Source organism: Spermophilus citellus, assembly GCF_964194105.1.
Source record: "Spermophilus citellus genome assembly, chromosome: 3".
Classification (NCBI taxonomy): Eukaryota; Metazoa; Chordata; class Mammalia; order Rodentia; family Sciuridae; genus Spermophilus; species Spermophilus citellus.
The window spans coordinates 182,784,279-182,804,406 of NC_138184.1; the positions used below are offsets into that span (position 1 = coordinate 182,784,279).

At 36.4% G+C, this 20,128-nt stretch overlaps 1 protein-coding gene across 5 annotated transcripts in view; it reads left to right on the forward strand.

Moving 5' to 3' along the window:
* The window catches only part of CADPS2 (calcium dependent secretion activator 2), a 548,538-nt gene that overhangs the window by 281,858 nt on the left and 246,552 nt on the right, over positions 1–20,128 (forward strand). The window lies entirely within an intron of this gene.

Sequence of the window (20,128 nt, forward strand, 5' to 3'; positions counted from 1 at the left end):
TACATTATATATTTGTAATTTTATGCAGTCCTACTTCATAGATCTAAGCAATTAAGCATAGTGGTCTATAACACAGGAGGTATCCTGAGAGGCTTTGAGTGCATATTGGGGACATTCAAGCTCACAGTCACCAACTCAGTCATTCTCACACACATGTACCTTAGCCAAAGAAGGCGAGCAATGCTGTCCAACTTGTCCTTCCTGGTGAAAGGTAATTCTCATTGACACATTGTCTGCTCATGGATTAAAAGGATCATCTTTATATGTGACATTATCTGCTCTTTATGTTCATTGTGACTAGCCTAATTACAGAGGTCTCTGAAGTATATTTATTTCTCTTACCTCTTCTCTTTTCCCTGTGGGAAGATCTTCCTCCATATCTTTTAACATGAAGTTTACTTTTTCCCTATAATCACTTTTTCATATCTAGAATATATTTACATAGTCCCTGTGTACTCCCACTCTACTCAGTATCTGCTGGCATTAAATATTGCTTTTAGGTGGATACATGATGTCTGTCTGTGCAAGGTGATCTGTTTTTTTTACAAAGTAGATGTATTCCAAGCAGTGGGCTGTCGGGCTATCTTCTGCAGTGTGAATCTAACATATCCAAATCTAAAGACTGTTTTTATAGATATTTTTCAGAGAAAAAACCCTTCTGAAATCTTAATTGAAAATTTCTGGTTGCACTAGATAGTTTTCACGATGGCAGATGTTGAAAGACCCTAGGAGCATTCCAAATATTAGAAAATGTTATCCTTGAAGTCAGAATTTCTATTCATTTCAATTTCTTTTGCTCTTCTACCTCTCTTACACTCTTAGAATTATTCTACTTCCAATGTCAGATTTCCTCTTCCATTTCCTTGATCTTATATTTGTTAATACCTAGGAGTTATGCTCTACTCTTCAGTCATTGATATGCTGACATGTTCATATATTTAGTCATTCAATAAAGCATATATGTAGCATAATCTAACAGAGAAGCATCAGAGATTGTTGGAATAACTTTCAGTTTGCAGCTAGCAGCTATGAGCAGAACAGAGTGCTAGGAAAACCTACGCTCATACGGGCCTGACAGGAACACCTGCAGGATGGGTCGCTTTGCTATAGCGAGCAGTCAGTGAAACCACATCTTCAGTGCTTGAGGTCAGCGTTGTCAGGCTACAAGGCCGGGAAACTGAGAATTAGGTGCTTCAGGGCATGAAACTTCCAACTCGTAAAGCCCCCTCCCCTAGGGACAAAGATCTTTCCAGACTGTTTTCCACCACGTAGCAATATTTAGAGCTGCCTCATAGTGTGGTAACATTAATCATAAGTTGATTGGTTTCTAGATGTTGTATAACCTGCTTGCTTATGTATGATTGGAAAATGCATTCTATATCAATTGTAATCACTCCACATTAAAGGAGCTTGCCTGGAGGTCGAAGTTGTTACCTGCCAGCACTCTCACCAGTTCCCAGTGTCTGTTGTTGATCATGCGTCTCTACCTCCTGAGACAGAGGTAGCTGAGTGACGAGTTGACCACACCAGTGGACTGACCACCCACAAGAGATTACCTATCTTCCCTATGGATTGAGGAATCAGTTTTTTATTTAAACTATTATTACATTAATTCACCTTATTTCCTTATTGTAACTACTTTTCAGTATTTCACCACAGCCACCTTAAATATTACATTATAAGTAATTCTTAAGATATTAACTGAAGCACTTTCTAAATTGGATGTGTAAGTGTATCCGATGTGTATTTTCTACACAATTGCATATCAAAGAAAGAGCTTATGCTCCTTTACTCCCTTCATACAAGACAACTTTTCTATCTATGCCACCTAATTGTGTTTTATCTGGTACTATTTCAACCTTAGTATTTTTGATATCAATAAATTATCTTGTTTGGGATATCAAAAATATATATACGGCATTCTAGCCTGTTTATGTTATTTGTCAACATCCCTAACCACTAGTCAATAGATGCCAGTAGTTTTCCTGAACCCCCACCTACCAATCAAGATAAAAAATGTCTCTAGATATTGCCAGATGTCCTATGTGGTGCATGCAAAATCACCCTTGTTTGAGAACCACTGATCTACACTAATGACCTATGTAGGCCCTAAGATTAAAATTACCATTTATGCATCAGTGATTTCAATATTATTTTTCTTTCTTGGATTTTCAGATTTTGTATAATTAATCTGAATACTTGGTATTTCCAATTGTATATGAAATAGAACGTGTAACTCACGTCCCTGTCAAGTCTTTCATAGAGGCTATCATGCCAGTTATCTAGATGTTCCTTTTGTTTCTCCTTCTCTTGCCATAATACCCATCCTGTTTCAAATTCTGTCTGCTTTTCCTGAATTTTCCTAAATCCATCCCCATCTCAGTCTCTATTCCCCTAATTCAAGGCATTGTCATTTCTCACATGTACTGATAGTCTGCTTCCACTTTCCCATTTGCCATCTTGTCCCCTCTTATCCAGTCTTTGCAGCCATTGTGATTTATTTAAAATTCAAAACAAATATTCTGTCCTTAAAATTAACCAGTATATTCTCATATATTTGCAATAAAAAGAAGACTCCTCATCTTAGTGTAGCAGGCCCAGTAGGAGTTCTCAGGGCGTGACCCTGGACCAGCAGCATCAAAGGGAACAAGAGAGTTGCTAAACATGCATATTCTCAAGCCCCACTCTAGGTCTGCTTAATTGGAAACTCTGTGGGGGTGGAGGTGGGGGTGCAGGACTGCAGTGTATTTTAACTAGTGCTCTTAGTGATTTTGACACACCCCAAATCTAAAGAACCCCTGCTCTACAGGGCTGACCTCTATCTCCAAGTGCATTTTGTATTATACCCACCTCTTTCTTAATATCATCCTTTCCTCAAACCTGGCCTTCTTTCTGTTTCTCAAACATGACTCATTCCTGCTTTAGACTTTGAAGCTCCAAATGTGTTATGGTCTGAGCACATGAGTATATACACCCACAATTAGAAGAAATTGGTGATCATCTCTGGATGCTAGGGCTGTTGGCAATGTGTTCTCTCTATTATCTAGTTTTATGATTAGAAACAAGAATAACTTATTTTAATTTTAAGGGAAAAAGCAAAGGTCTGAAATCTTTTATCTTTTTTATAGATATACACCTGGGAGCTTGTTTTTTTGTTTGTTTGTTTGTTTGTTTTGTTTTTTTTACATGAAATCTTTTTATTTAAAATTTTGAACATCTGAATTTCAAAGACAAATGACAAAACACTTAGAACGGTGATTCATACAGTGATATAGATAAAATTCAAATGTAAAGGAAAGAAGTCAGACCCAAAAGACTACACAGTGTATGATTCCACTCATTCTACCAAAAGAAAAATTATAGATGAAAAACAATGAGTTTTTATCAGTGATTTTCCAAGTGAGGAATGACTTGCTACAAAGGTGTGCATAGGACTCTTTTAGACTGAAGGAACTACTCTGTATGGTACTGTAGTTTAGATACATAAAACTTTACATTCTGAATAGCATACTTTAATGCATGCACACACGCGCGCACACACACACACACACAAACACACACTCACTCACTCACACGCCAGTATTAACAAGGAAATTCTACCTGGCATGTTGACTGAGGCAAATAAAAATACTTATATTGCAAAGGTAGAATGTAACTTCACTAAAAGGTGTGATGAAAAAAAGAATATGACCTAAGTTATCTAAAGTAACAACAATAATCTGCAAAATGTACCTCAATCAACAGATAATGAAGATTGACACTACCAGTGATTTCAAGTGCATTTCATGTACCCCCAATATGATCTTATGAGATCAGCTTACTGAATATTTGTTATATTCTTTTCCAAAACCTCGATTTAAAAAATAGTCTAAGCATGAGAAAACAGCAGACCAACCCAGGCTGGGAACAAGGTAAAGGACCATTGTTTAGTACTCTTCAGGAATTTCAAGGCTATGAAAAACAAGACTGATTAACTGTCACAGATAAGAAGAGACTAAAGAAATATGAATGCTAAATGCAATGTGGTGTTCTAGATTAGATCTTGGAACAGGAAGAGGATGTTAATAGGAGAACTGGTAAAATCCATATAACATCTGTGGTTTAATGAATAGAACTGTCCCAATGGAAGTTTCTTGGTTTTAACAAATGTTCCATGGTAATGTATGCTGTTTATAATGGAGAAAGCTGAGTGAGATGTATGAAGGAACTCTCTCTACTATCTGAATATCTTAAATTCTTCTCAAATATGAAGCTGTGATGGGTTAATCTGTATTTTCAACTTGGAATAAAAAAACCTAAGAGCTGAAATGGTGACACATACCTGTAATCCCAGTGGCTCAGGATGATGAGGAAGGAGGACATTTTGCAAGTTCAAAGCCAGCTTAAGCAATTTGGCAAAGTCCTAAGCAATTTAGTGAGGCCCTATCTCAAAAAAAAAAAAAAAAAGGTGTTGGGGGTGGAGTGGGGATGTGGTTCAGTATTTAAGTATATCCCTGGTATCAAAAGAGAGAGAAAAATAGAAACCTAAGATTAAAAGACATGTGTGTTGATCAGGGTATATCCAGAAATCATTGATATGTGGGACAGCAAACTGAGGGGGGAGCCCCCAAATGAGAGCAGCACAGTCCTATATTGCTGGGAGCACCAGTGGAACAAAAATTGGAAGAAGGTGAAAGCCGATGTACACACAAGCTTGATTCTTCTTGAGTGTGTGCTTCAGTGGCTGCTGTGATCAGGTGAGGACAAAGGACTCCAGCACCTTCAGTCTTCTAAAGTAGAGTAACACAGAAATTGCTAACAGTAGTAGGGTTGTTGCTGTGACTAACCTGACCACATGATTCAGAAGCCTTTGGGGGGTGGAATTCCTTTCTTGGGAGGTGTTTAGAAAAGTTTGGAGATGCAGGCTAGGGAAGCCTTAGAATATTGTACACAGAACTTAAACGGTAATTTTGATGGGAGCTCAGAAGACCATAATGCTGATAACAATGTGGACATTAAAGACAATGTTCATAAGGTTTCCGAAGGGAATGAAGATCCTACTGGAAATTGGATTAGAAGGCATTCATGTTACATTCTGCCAAATAACTTGTCTATATTTTGTCCATGTCCTAACATTTTCTGTGAGTCTGAATTTAAAGATGATGTACTACTAATTAACCTGATGAAAGAAGTTTCAAGGCAACATAGAATTCAGGCAGTGAATTGCATGGGAATTGCTGGTGGCTTTTAGCCAGATTTTCTGTTAAGAATTGGAAGGAGAAAGCAGGGTGGAAGGATTTGAAAAACTTGCTGTTTGGCCCGAGACACGCTTGTAAAATTGGGGCTAAGAAAAGCATGGTTGGGGCTGGGGATGTGGCTCAAGCGGTAGCGCGCTCGCCTGGCATGTGTGCGGCCCGGGTTTGATCCTCAGCACCACATACCAACAAAGATGTTGTATCCGCCGAGAACTAAAAAATAAATATTAAAAATTCTCTCTCTCTCTCTCTCTCTCTCTCTCTCTCTCTCTCTCTCTCTCTCTCCTCTCTCACTTTCTCTTAAAAAAAAAAAAAAGAAAAGCATGGTTGTTGAAGAGATTACGGCTACTAAAGAGAAACTAAATACTTTACACAGAGAAAATAGGAAAGATGCCTTGAGGGCATCTCAGGAATCAGAAATACCATACCCGTTGCAGGCACAAGGATGTAAAAGTGAAAATTCATTTGAGAAGAGACTATGACTATGGGGACACCCTGCTTGTACAATGAGGGTCTATAAAGTTGTTTCCCCAGTATTTGGTCTACTATGCTCAATCACCCACGCATTCCAAATTTGCTGCAGCTCTAGTCAAAGAAGGCATAGCTGCTGCTAAAGCTGGCTACAAACCTTGCCATCATCCATGTGGTGTTGGTTCTGCAGGAGGGAAGGCTGCTGGAGTTAAGGGGTCATGGAAGCTTTCACCAGAATTCTGAAGGAAAGCACTGGAGGTCAAGCAAAATGTAGCAGGGTCAGATTCCTTGGAGGAAGGCCCTGAGAGGGTATCCATGAAACTGTAAGAAGGAAATCACAGCTCAGCAGAGATTCCTTGTATTAAGAGATACCAGTAAGGTAGAATATCTCCTGAGGAAAACTGCTGGCTACAGACAAAGCCAGTGTAAAAGAGGTTATGAGGGCTGCATCCAGGAAGGGCCTAGAGGTGGGGCTTCCCAAGCGAGTTGATGAATGTACTACATATGGTGGACATGAAACTACAGAAATTGTTTACACAACTGGGTTTCAGTCTTGCTTTGGTCCTGTCCCCTTTCTATACCTCTGTTTCTCCTTTTTGGAGTAGGAATGTTTGCTCTTTATCATTGTATATTTTTTATAAATATGTGTGTGTATATGTATGTATGTGTGTGTATATATATATATAACTTGTTTTTGATCATTACAGAGGCTCAAAGTCAAGACTTGAGTCTCAGAGGACTTTTGGGAAACACTGAAACAATCTGGCTGCCAGCATACTTTTATTTGTGAATGAATTATTATATAAAAAATTCCTGGGTAACTATTTAACTTATTGAGTGATATTTTTGAGTACAAAATATATTTTGGAGGTTTTCTCACAATAATTTTCTTAGTTTTAGGAATGTTGTTATTAAAAAACACTAAGAACTGATCAGGGGAAATATTTAAAAGACTCAAGTTCTGGAGCCCACATTTTTCATTCATTTGGGATAGACCCAGGAAGGACTATAAAAGCAATTCCCAGAGCATAGTAGTTTGAATATTGGATTGAGAAAAACTGATATAAATAGCATTACTCATATGCAGCCAAGGTTGAGAGCTAAGTGACTAAGAAGGCTAAGGAGAAGAAGAAAAACTAATAACTACCACAGCATGTAGAATTGTGAAATGATGGCTCAAATAGACATTGGTCAGTGGAAGGTTGAATTCTCTGGCAAATGCTTGAAATGCAGATTTTGTTTGTGGGTGGCAGATGCCAATGCCTATTTATGGAAATGTGGTGGCATATGGAAATTTTTAAATTAAACTAGGGCCAATCTTCCACCAGGTGTTGAGAGAATATCTAGAGACAGAAGAGTGCTTTAACAGGTGAATAGCTGACCAGTCAAGCACCCAAAAACATGTAGTTCTCTTTTATTTATTTGTTATTATTGGTTATACATGATAGTAGAATGTATTTTGATATATTATACATATAAGGAGTGTAACTTCTCATTCCTCTGGTTGTACATGATGTACAATTACATTGGTCATGTAATCACATATGCACATGGGAAAATAATGTCTGATTCATTCTAACTATTTTCCTATTCCTATAGCTCTTCCCTTCCTTCATTCTCCTTTCTCTAATCCAAAGTACTTCTATTCTCCCCTCCCCACCCACTCTCCTTATTGTGAGTTAGCATTGCATATCAGAATAGTTGGCCTTTGTTCTTTTTGGGATTGGCTTATTTCATTTAGCATGATTGTCTGCAGTTCCATCCATTACGGCAAATGCCACAATCTCATTCTTCTTTATACCTGACTAATATTCCATTGTGTGTGTGTGTGTGTGTGTGTGTGTGTGATATTTTCTTTATCTATTCATGTGTTGAAGGACACGGAGGTTGGTCCCATAGTTTAGCTGTTGTGAATTTAGCTGCTATAAACATTGATGTGGCTGCATCACTGTAATATGCTGATTTTATGCATAATTTTTATTTAGGGGTATGCCAAGGAGTAGGATAACTAGGTCAAATGGTGGCCATTCCACGTTTTCTGAGGAATCTCCATACTGCTTTCCAGAGTGATTGCACAAATTTGTGGTCTCACCAGCAATGTTACCAAAACTTATTGTTTCCAGTACCTCGCCTTAAGAGGGAGAGAAATAATAACAGCAACTATTGCAAACAATATACAGCCTTAAACCAAATAGCTCCTACTAAGACATCTACAGTTTTGTCACAATAAACAGAAGTGATATGTTTAGTTATTGCCTACAATAAAAACAGTAGGTTTGCAAAAGGGTTTACAATTTCAAATGGTGGACAAAGAACACAAGCGGTTAAAATATGATGTTTTGAGGCAGGAGGAGAGAAGATCAAATTAAATAATTAAAGAAAGAGTGAAAGAGGCAATAATAGAGGTTGGCTGTCTCCATATCCCAACATGCCTCAGTCCTCCTGAGAATGGGGATTTCTTTAATTTCCTTATTGCTTTACTGTGTTTGTGGATGAACTGTTCTGTTTGTGCCTCCAGCCACTGCTGAAGCTGTGAACCTGGGGATTTCTTCCTTATTTCATTATTCAATATCTTGTGTCCCCTGTCTGTTTTGAGTGTCCAGTATTAAATTCCAGTAAAGTCCCCCCCCTAATTTTTGTTTATTTACCCACCTTGCTGAAAAGCTGCCAGTCTGCTTTTCTTGGTGTCACACCACGGATCTGCCCTGGAAGTGAGCTCTTTATTCTGCCATCTTCCTCTCTCCCTTTAGTTCCTCTTAAGATGATTTTGTCCTTAAAAGCTTTTATTATTATTATTATTTAAAAATTTTTTTTTAGTTATAGGTGGACACATATCTTTATTTTGTTTGTTTATTTTTATGTGGTGCTGAGGATTGAACCCAGACCTCACATGTGGGAGGCAAGTTGTCTGCCACTGAGTCACAACCCCAGCTTCTGCCTGAAAAGCTTTTAAAGCAAGGTTTACTTAACATAACGGTATCAAAATCTAAATAATAAGTCTTATGCATATTTTAGTCAGCTCTTTCACTGCTATGACTAAGGGACCCTACTGGAACAACTGTAGAGGAGGTAAAGTTTGCTTGAGTGCCCAAAGTTTCATAGGTCTTAGTCCATACAAGGCTGGTCCATTCCTTGGGATTAAAGGTGAGGCAGAACATCATGGAGGAAGAGTGTGGGAGAGGAAGCAGCTCTCCTCATGAACAGAAAGCAGAGAGACGCCACTCTCCAGATACAAAATACATACCTTATAGCCACGTCCCCAATGAAGGAACCACACCCAACCCTCCTCCAGTTACCACTCAGTTTACCCCATCAGGGATTAATTTACTAATTAGATTAATGTTATAACCCAATCATTTCTCCTCCAAACTTTCTTGCATTCTCACATGTGACCTTTTGGGGGACACCACATCTAAACCACAACAATGCAACATTTGTTGGTAAGCAATAGTCTTTCCATTGAGCCTTTTAGACCTTTCTGACAGCTTAGAAAAATAATCTGTTGTGCACAACTGAGTGATGGCTTTGGTGTCTCCTCACCATTATATCATTGGGGGTGCCGATTCCTCTATCTCCATGAGGATAGGGAAGCACACACATTGGTAGCATCTACTTTGTTTTTTAGAGTCAGAACATCATCTTTTTTCTAATTTTATTAAATTATGTTAATAGCAAAAAGACTAAGAGTTTACTCACCTCTTGGATATATATTTTGAGAATAGCAGTATTCTTGAAATTAAGATTTTCATTTTGCATATTTGTCTCATCTTTTCTGTGCAACATTTCTTAAAATGGAGATGTTCATGCCTAATATGTCAAATTGACAGTTGTTTGCTTGTTTTATAAATGTAAGTCCTGTGTGTAAACAGTAGGTAGTGGTTAATTTCAAGTACATTTTAAAGATTAAGATAAATTAGCCTTGCTAATAAAAATCTAAATAATAAGTTTAGATTTTTCTAATTATTCCATTGAAATGAACTATTATCTTACAAGAAGTTTATAATATCTTAATATAGCAAGTAAAAATTAACTCGTATATTTGTCTTTTTCCCCAAGTTGCTTTCTTTAGTTTGTTTTATTGAGCTTCAAAGGAGACCTCACTGAGGAGTTATCAGAATATGCATAATTTTTGTTGGTTTTCAAAACTTTACAAGAGAGCTATTTAGTAGTATATTCAAATAGCTGTGCACTAAGAAAAACACTTTCTTGGGGTCTCTGATTTGCTATTGGTCTGAATTCCCCTTTCTTGTCCTTCTTGATTTTTCTGCATATATAATTTTTGCTTTCTCTCTTGCTCTCATTTGTATAGTTCTGGTTAAGTCAAATTCTCTATAAGTTTCTCATTTGTATTCTAATTTTAGGAGCTACATTAATTCCTTAAGCCAATGTGATGTGTTTAGCTGATAGGCCATACATCTAACTAGACCATAGAGTTGAAAAATATGTCCCTAATTGCCTAGCTTATAGGTAGATATTGTAGAATTTATAATTTTAACATAGGAAGTGATAGATCAGGAATAGATTTTAAATGTTTTATTGAAGAATTAACCATTTGAACATTTTACAAATAAGTGCACAGTTAAATTGATGAAATTCATTTCAGGCCTTCTCAAAAACTCAAACAAAAACTGTATTTGAGGTTTTAAAAACAATTTCCAGCATTATTTATCTATATATGAATGAAAAAAGAATTAAAGAAGCTGATAATGAAATCATAATCATAGGTAGTTCTTCAGTTTTAAAGCAGAATTTAATATCCCATTTTACTGAAATAGCCAACTGCTGCTTTTGCTAGGAAATTCATATAATTAGCTTCCAAGTGGAATGGAAATTCTGTTACATTTCATCTATGTCTACTTCTACTTGCCATATACACAAGACTTTTATTTTTGTTGTTCTAGAAAGTGACACAACTTTTCTGAAACTGCAAATCTCAGAAAAAGATCTCTTTCCTCCTTAAATCTTTCTGCATAGCAATTCCTTCCATGAATTTATAGGTTAATATCAATAGCCATGTCAGGACCACAGACAGGTGAAGGACCACAGATTCACATATGGAGTAAATTCTTTCTAAACATTTTTTTTTTTCTAGCAGCAGTTAATTATGTGTGGCTTACAGAACTCTATGACATGTACCAGCTAGTTGTTCTTCATTGTCTGAGGAGTTGGCCAGGAGCTGAGCTGTAGAACCGAGGAAAGCATCCCTTACCTTCTCAGTACTAAAAGGGCCCCGAGCAAGTTGTTAATAGGCATCCTCTACCGTGGATCCCTGTAGGTGATGATTGCAGCAGAAGTTGACATTTCCCTACTTCCTCAGAATAATAGAGGCTTTCCTCTCTCCTGTATAGAAAAATGTCAGGCACATACACTACAGTAATCCCTTACTTCTAAGAGATGTGTATTTTCATTTCATTGTGGTTTAAATGTTCAATTCCCTAAAACTTACACTAATGATTTTGAGCATCATTTCATATGCTTTCCTGCCATGTACTTATTCTTTGATGAAAAATTTATTCAAATATTTTCCTCAATTTTAAATTGGATTGTTCATTTTCTTATTTTTTAGTTTTGAAAGATCATAATGTGATGTTTATACCTCCTTTATTAGATTATATGATATAAATATTTTTCTCCACATATTGGCGTGTCTTTTAATTCTCTTAACTGTATTTCAAAAGAGAAGAGATTTGGGATCTTAATGAAATCCAATTTATGAATTTTTTAATTTATGTTTTATGCTCTTGATGCCATATCCAATAAATCTTTGCTAGATTCAAGATCATATTTCACATTTTCTTTATAAAGTTTATTTTTTTATGTTTAGGGCTTTGTTCCATTTTTAGTTAATTTTTGCATCTAGATTTATGCAGATTTCATATTTTTTGTACATAAGTAACAAATTTGTTATAGCACAAGTTCTTGAGACTTTCTCCACTGAATTTACTTAGCACATTTGTTGAAAAGTCAATTGTTTATGTCTGTGGGCCTCTTTCTGGTCTCGGATTCTGTTCCATTGATCTATTTTCCCGTCTTGATGACAACTCCATTCTGCTGAATTACTGAAGTGTTATAATATGTTCGGAAATCAGATGGTGCTAGTCTTCTAACTTTGGGTCTCTTATGTTTTACTCTTTGTTGTTGTGTTTTTTTTTTTCCAGAGTTGTGGCAATTTTAGATTTTTTGCTTTGCCTTGTGAGTTTTTTAATCAGATTGTGGATTTCTGTTTTGTTTTTGTTTTAAAAGAGAGGGTGATTTTTTATTGTTGTTGCATTGATTTGAATTTGAAGCAATGAACAGCTTAACAAAATTGAGGCTCCTGACTCATGTACATAGTATCTCTCCATTTGTTGAGGCCTCCTTAAAATTGTCACATCAATATCTTCCAGATTTTAATACATGGAAATTAATTAGCTTACCTTTTATCAGATTTATCACTGATTATTTTATATATATTTTTGCATCTTCTTAATCTCTTTAGATACATGAGAGTCTTAGAAGATTATGTCTTTGTCTTATGGTGCTTTGAACACAACTGGGATTGTTTCAGTAAGGAAAAAGAGGATATTGAGTAAGCAGGTAGAAATGTCTTGCATATATACATACAAACTTAACCCTTTTGTAACCCATAGTACCACAAAAATAAATAACCTAGCCAAAATAATCCATGGCTTTTTTCACAGACAAATTGAAGCCATGGAGCTAGGGTTGGCATCAGGTAGATAATCTGAGATTATTTACTTCTTGAGGTTCTGATGGAACTGGTTTAGCTAGAAAATATAATTCTATGTTAATGAAACAGATTTTATATTCAGCTCAATTTTAGCAAAAATTACTAAATGGCTTATCTTAGTTTTTGTATGATGGATATGATATTTTATCTATAACTAATTAAGAAACAAGACCAATCTCTGCTTCAGGTCATTTGTGTTTCATTGGTTAATGGAGTTCAGCATTAAAAAGGATACTGTAGCCCTGTTTAGTCCAACCTCTTCATGTTTTGGATGAAGAAATTATGACACAAAAAAGCAAAATAAATTCTTAAATGTATAATGGTATCTAGTCTATTGTCACCCACCTGCTAGTCCTATTATTAATTTGAGGAACTTTGATTTTTTTCATAATTCTATAATAGTTATATTCCTATTCATGGGGTATAAGAGTTCCCTTTTTCAACACCCTCACTAACATTTGTTTTTACTTTCTGATAATAGCAATTTTAAGAGGTGTGACATGATAAATCATGTAGTTTTAATTTGATTTTACCTGATTATTAGTGAAGTTGAACATTTCCTCATATATTCAATGAAATATTGTCCAATCTTGAAAGAGAAGGAAATCTTGTCACATTTAACAACATGGATGAATATGGAAGATATGCTAAGTGAAACAAGCCAGACCAAAAAGACAATACTGCCTGATGTCACTTATGTGGAACCAAAAATGTCAAACTTAGAGAAACATAATAGAATGATGGTTCCCAGGGGCTGATAGAATTGGGAAAAGTTGGTCAAAAATACATAATTTACATTAGGCAGGATGAATAAATTCCAGCTATCTACTGTGCAGCCTAATAATTTTCATTAATAATGATGTACTGTGTTTTTGAAATTTTCTAAATATATCTTAAATGCTTTTACTATATACATATAAAAACAACTATATTAGGTTAATATCAAAATATCACATTATATTATAAACATGCAATTTTCATTTATCAATGCTACCTCAGTAAAGTTAGAGATGGAAGAGAATGTTCACAATGATTGCCTGGTAACAAAACCTATGTGCTTTTATTTCCTGCTAGTTCATAGTATATAAATTGTATGAGTCAGAAATAAAGTCCTTAAATCAAAAGTGCAAGTTTCAAATTAGTTTTTGCTTCTCATGACAAAATGAAAAGTTTGAAACCTGCTCATGTAAGACATTGATTCTGATACTGACTGTACCATAGTAGCCATGAATCCACAAATAATTAAGTTTACCTCTTTTTCTCTACCCACAGGTTTTCTCACCTGGTATTTATTCTCTACTGCCTTTCCATCCTTGCACATACCTTCCTGAATTCATTCTATTTTTTGCAGCAAATGAAAATATACAGAAGTTTCTCAACCCCATATTCTCTTGTCTATCTTCCTTTCACCTCGTTTTAAATGACTAATGATTCATTTGTATACATATAAAATTATAAATTGCAAAGGTTTTTTTTTCTTTTGTCATTTTGGCAAATTATGAAATGTTAGGCCTTGCATTGATTCCATATTCAAATGAAATTTGTGAATTCTATACTCTTCGTAATTAGTTTTTAATAAAACTACTAACAGTCATAATTAGTTTTTAATAAAAGTACTAACAGTCATCTTATAGTATAGAGATTAACTAGTCAAGCCCAAAAGGTTTCTTTCTAATTGTATGTTTTATGCCCTTCAAGGCTATAGCTAAATTACTCAAGTTTAGATATTATCGATTTCTCCTTTCTTTCCATACTGCCACCATATGTAGTGGATTGGCAGAAATTGACTTGACTGCATAATTCTTGTCGTACTTAAAAGCCCAAGAGGAGTAAGCTAAATTCATTAATATAATGTTTGTGAAATAATTCAAGGAATAATGTGTTAGATTGAGAAGGAAATGTAAAATTCAAAGCATGCATTGTTATCTGGAAGTGATTTTCCTTAGTTATTCATTTAGATTCAGTCCCAGATTATTTACATAACAAGATAATGCCTGCTTTTTAAAGTCAATGTGAGAATTAATTTATATTTCACAAAGCCCTCTGAGACACTCAGTTGAAAGGTTCTCCATAAATGGCAGGTATTATAACCAGGAAAGTAAAAAGAAACATAATAAAGCTGCTCCTGCAGTGTCCTGTAATAGAAACTGTATTGATAAGTAAATGCAAAGGTTAGTGCTATTTATAATTTATGTCTAAGGAGAATGGATCATGAATAATGATGCTTTCCTGTCTATATGAGTCTAAAAAACACAAATGTAGCCATAGCAATGATGAAACTTACTGTTCCACCTAAGGAGAAATCTGAAATCAGTAACTCAGAAGCAATGAAATGGTAAAAAGATGAAAAAAGGACACTATCCTTAATTGAGCCATGAAAAATATAATAACTGATGAGCTTGAGTATGTCTTTCAAAATCTACAAAAAAAAGGCTTTGAAAATAGAAAAAATAATCCTTGTTCAATTGGGTGCATGGAACTTGAAATTAGCCTCATTGTTAATTCTTTCTTTGAGACTCTTTTGATTTATTATAGGAAAAGTTTAAACTTTCTTTTAACTACATTTATACAAAGTGACAGAAAACTATATAGTTTTATAGATTTTGTACAAGCAGAATCCTTTAAGAATGTGAGAGAAATAAGCACTTATGTGCACACACACAAAGTAGACAAACTTAATGATACAAATTTTCATTTAAAGATAATCTTTGAATCACACACTCAGAATAAAAAATTTAAAAGGTAACTTTAAGAGTTTTTTTTTATGATCAAATCTCAGCTTTTATTGTCCATGTATTAGTTTGTTGTTGCTGCTGTAACAAATCAACAAAAATTTAGTGGCTTAAAAGAATACACATTTATTACCTTAAATTCTGAAGATCAAAAAATCCAAAATGGATTTCTATGGGCTAAAACTGGGGTGTCAGCAAGGTTGTGTTCCTTTCTAAAATATGCTACATGACACTCTTTTTTTTTTTCTTGTTTTTTTCTTGTCCACCTTCTAGAGGCTACCATATTTTTTGGCTCAGGACTCTTATATTTTCTAAGTCAGCAATGGCTGGTCAAGTCTCTTCATGTCACATCATTCCAGCACTGACTTATCTGCCTTCCTTTTCTCTCTTAATGTCCTTTGTGAGTACATTGGGCCCCCTGGATAATTCAAGATCATCTAATTAGCAACCTTGTTTCCATTTGCTGTCTTAACTCCACTTTGTCATTCACAGGTTCTGCAGACTGGGACCTGGGCACTTGGGGGAGTCCAGTCAGTCTTCAACCTATTACATTCCATAAATGGAAGTATGAGAGTGTCATAGAATTTTAGAGACTATGGTAAATGACACACAAATTCTAAAATTTACCACTCTCATTTCATGTTATCAAATTTTGGCAGTACTTTATTTGGCAAACATTTTTCTTTATTTCAGTGAAGTATCCCTTTTAAGTTTGAATTTTTGTTTCTAAATTTTCTAAGCATGCATCTTTCCGACCATGCAGCCAAAAACCCAACCAATAAATACTTGGTAATATCTACCATAGGATGTGAAGGGAACCATGGTTTAAAATGACTTAGAGGGTTTTTTTTTTCAGGCAAACTCAACTGTTGTCCCCTTTGGTTAACATCCTCCCTTTCCCATTCCACCTCCTCCTTTCCAACCTCTGGTAGCCACCTTTCTAGTCTGTTTCCATGAGATCAACATTTTTAGATTTTATATATGACTGAGATCATGTAGTATTGGTCTTTCTGTGCCTCATTTGTTTCACTTAGTATAATGCCCTCCAATTCCATCTATGTTGTTGCAAATGATAGTTCATTTTTAAGTCCACATAATATTCTATTGTATATTCTATAAACATATTATTTGTCAACTACAAATGAACATGTTAACATTTACTATGTGTATCAAAACATGTTACTGTACACTTTAAAGATACAGTTTCAGGGGAAACAATGGAGGAAAATAACTTCAAGATGCTGGTTTAATTGTTATGTGAAATACAGAGGACTTTCCCTCTCTACCACCCAGGAGCCACTCAGGAGCATTCTCTGCTAGATGCATTTCAAATGCTCCTTCAAATGACAGCTTAGTATTAAGTAGAGGCATCAAAAACAAAATTGAGAAATAGTATGCCCTCCTTACTTTTTTTTCCTTCCCTCTCCTCAGCCTCCCACTATACAAATAACAAAACTCTTCATCTTTTTTTTTTACCAAGATAATTGCAAGAAAATATATGTAATTGAGAGAATACTTCCCTTTTCTTTTATTGTTTCATTTCCCCCCCAAACAATCTTTCATACAAAAAAAAATGTACTACACAGAAGGAAGGAGACATGTAGTTTTCTGTTATGCCAAGTACACATTTGGTGAGGGGTTGATAGTTTGATCAACCCCATATTGTAAATTCCAGGATTCTTTTCAGGTTTGAAAGTAAAGGGAACTGGATTTAGCCCAAGGGCAGGAGGGTTGACCAAAGACTTAATGTTAATCTCTTGGTACACAAAAGAGCCTTGTGTGAGTGAGGGTGAGCAGGTGCACCTTGTTTCAGCTAAACAGGACAGGAAGCAGTGACATTACATCAAAGGAGTAACAATTTAGATGAAGCATCCTTAACTGTATTAAAACACTGGGAAATGTTACCAAGGATGTAGATCTCTGAAAAAAAAAATGTCCAATTCATCTTTTTCCCCTAAGTGAGCTCTGATATCAGAAAAATTACATGGTACTTAACATCTGATAAATATGTGTTTGTGAAATGAAGTAAGTTCTGGTAGACCTTTGCCTATACATATGATCTCAAGATCCTAAGCTCTCAAAAAAAGGTACTGGAAAGGTTCACAAGGAGTAAGTCAGGAATCTTTGCTATATTACAATCTCTGTCATTTGAATATAAAAGATAGAGAAATATCAATTGAACCTAGAAAGTCAAGGTTTCTGAAAGAGGCTCTGCTTATCTGAACAGATGTTTCCTCACAGATTTGCTTAGAACATTCTTTGTTTCAAGGACATTTGTTTGTGAGTAAAAATGACTTTTAATCATAAACTAAGACATGATTTTAGCTAATAGCATTTTTTAGTCCCGCAGTCCCTTCGTACTCTGTTTTAAAGATGCATTTTCAAGACCAATCCACCACTTATTTGGATTTGAGATCACTTGATCGTGCTGAGCACAGGATTTCTCTCTAGGGTATATACAGCTGGAGAGAGGGGTATTCTTTACTCAATGGTATGAAAATTTTATTATGTCATTTCCTGGCTTAAAACTCTCTTTCATATTATGTCATTTCCTGACTTAAAATCATCTTTTGACTGTGAATGTATGATGTTGTATAAACTCTTTAGCAAAAGACTCTTTAAAAAAAAAAAGTGTATCTCTAATCTTTTCTGGTCCCATCCATAGGCACAACCTTCCAATTTTCTCTTCCTCTCTGCTGTTGCACATAGTGTCTGTTGCTTACTCAAGTGATATTTTCCTCCATTCCTCAAACAGAATTTCTCCCTGAAGCCATTGGCATCCAACCTCTCAAACTTTCTTGTTGAGCTTTCCGGTGACTTCTGTTTCTCAACAAAGCAATGGCATTTTGGACTCCACCATGCTTGACCTTGATGATCGTTTGGTGCTGATGGCCACTTTCCATTCTCTCCCTCTTGAATATGGCACATTACACTCCTGGTTTTCTTCTACCTCCTTGGCCTCTGGTCTCACTTATAGAGTCCTCTTCCTTTTCCTAGTTTTTAAAAATTGGCATCCCACAGAGTCTTCTCAGTAACATAAGAGGATGTAAAAAGCAGAAAATGATATGAATACATTGATTGAGGTTCTTTTTCTGTCAAGCCATAGAAACCTAGGGCAGGTAGGTTCAGGGAACAAGGAAACAGCTGAATAGCCAAGTGTGGGCAGAGCTTGAGAACTAAGAGTGCTGGGAACAATGTCAGCATTGGGATTGTATGCCTTGCCCTAGGGACCATTGTGTAAGAATTCAATTGCAATTGCCCTGTGTCTTTATTTCTCATCCCTCTCCCTGTGTTTGTCTTGTAAATCTTACATTCTTAGGGGAATTACTGCTTCCTCTAAAAGTCTATGAAGGAATCATGGGAAAGGGGAGTAATGATTTATCTAGCCCTTCTTCTTTTCTAGCTTTTTCCTTCTAACATTATTTTTTTTAATTTTCATATGTTTTATGTAAAAAAAAAATGAGAAATTTATAGTGTCCATAGATCACATAGTTTAGTTCATGTGAAATACACCCAAACTCACATGGGTCAACATTAATCAAGGTATCTCAATAGAAAAGAAGCAATTTAGAGTTACCAGATGATAGAGGTGCATCTTAAGCATCTTAAGAGAAAAATCCTTCAGAACCCCATGCAACTCTAAACACATTTGCATGTCTACATTAAATTGACAGAACTTTAAACAAAGCCTAAAAAAATATTTTTGTTTGTTTGTTTTTAACCACACCTTAGCAAAGATTGCAAGTCATGTTGACATTTTATCATGAAGAAGATGCACTGGCTTTATATTTCACATAAGAAATCATTTAAAAAAAGTGTCATGCTAACTGACAAGACATTTAATGTGTTGGTAACAAAAATAAGCTAGAAGCAGAAATGTATAAAGGTTAAGAGAAAAAATAGCAAAGAACAAAATAGTTTGCTCAATAATAAGAAGTTAACTATTTTGTACAGAGTTATAATGTAATTAAGCTGTGAACTTATGATACAAAAAAACTCTAGTAGCCACTAAGGCAATCAGCGGCCACCATCTTGGAGAGCTGAAGTATCCACCGCCACTCTCCGACAGATTGCAACAACAAAACAGGTGTGTGTCACTCAGCTCAGCCCCCATACATCAGGGGATTTCGCATAAAATCTCTCCTAGGCTTTCCGGGGGAGGGAGTATCAGAGTGAGCCTGCATAAAGACTAAGGGAAAACTAGAGGCACCTGACCTTCAACCCCCCCTCCCATCAGCAGCCAAAACAAAACCTGTCTAGCCAGCGCTGGGGGAGGGGCAAGCAGAAAAAATCAAAACCATAGAGTGCCGGGGATCCCAAAAGCCAACTGTGTGACCCCGGAGATCCAGGCTGTCTGATTCGCATGGCCTGCCCCGCGGCTACAGAAGGGATTAGCTAGCAAGCAGGGAGATAAGTGGCTGCAACATGGTGGAATCCCGCCAGCCAAGCCCGCACTGACCCCCAGGCTGAGTACGGGATTTCAGATGGGGAAGGAAGTGGTACAGTTCTATCCCCCACAAGGGAAACAAAACAGTAGAGTGACGGGGTTCCCAATAACCACCCTCCACACCCAATAAACGGCAGGCCCAGAGTACAGTTTGAACTGCCGAGAACCATCACTCAGGGGAAATCTGGTCTAGCAGGAGAAACCAAGACTAGCAGGAGAAACCAGGGGACTAGAGGCAAGGCCCTCGCGACTGGGCGGCTGGAAACTGCAGGCCCGCCGGCGACAGTTCACCCACTGCCTGGTAACTGGGCGGTAGGAGAACGCCCGCCTGCTGGCGACTGATCACCTGCCTGCGGCCTGTGATACTGGGTGGCTGGAGACCGCCCGCCTGCCGTGACTGGGAGCTGAAACCAAACAGAGACAGTCCAGTCACACCCCCCCATTAGGCACCCCGGCAAGGAGACTGGGACCCGTCATAGCAGAGTAGTGTCGTCACTGGAGCTCAGACGTCGGA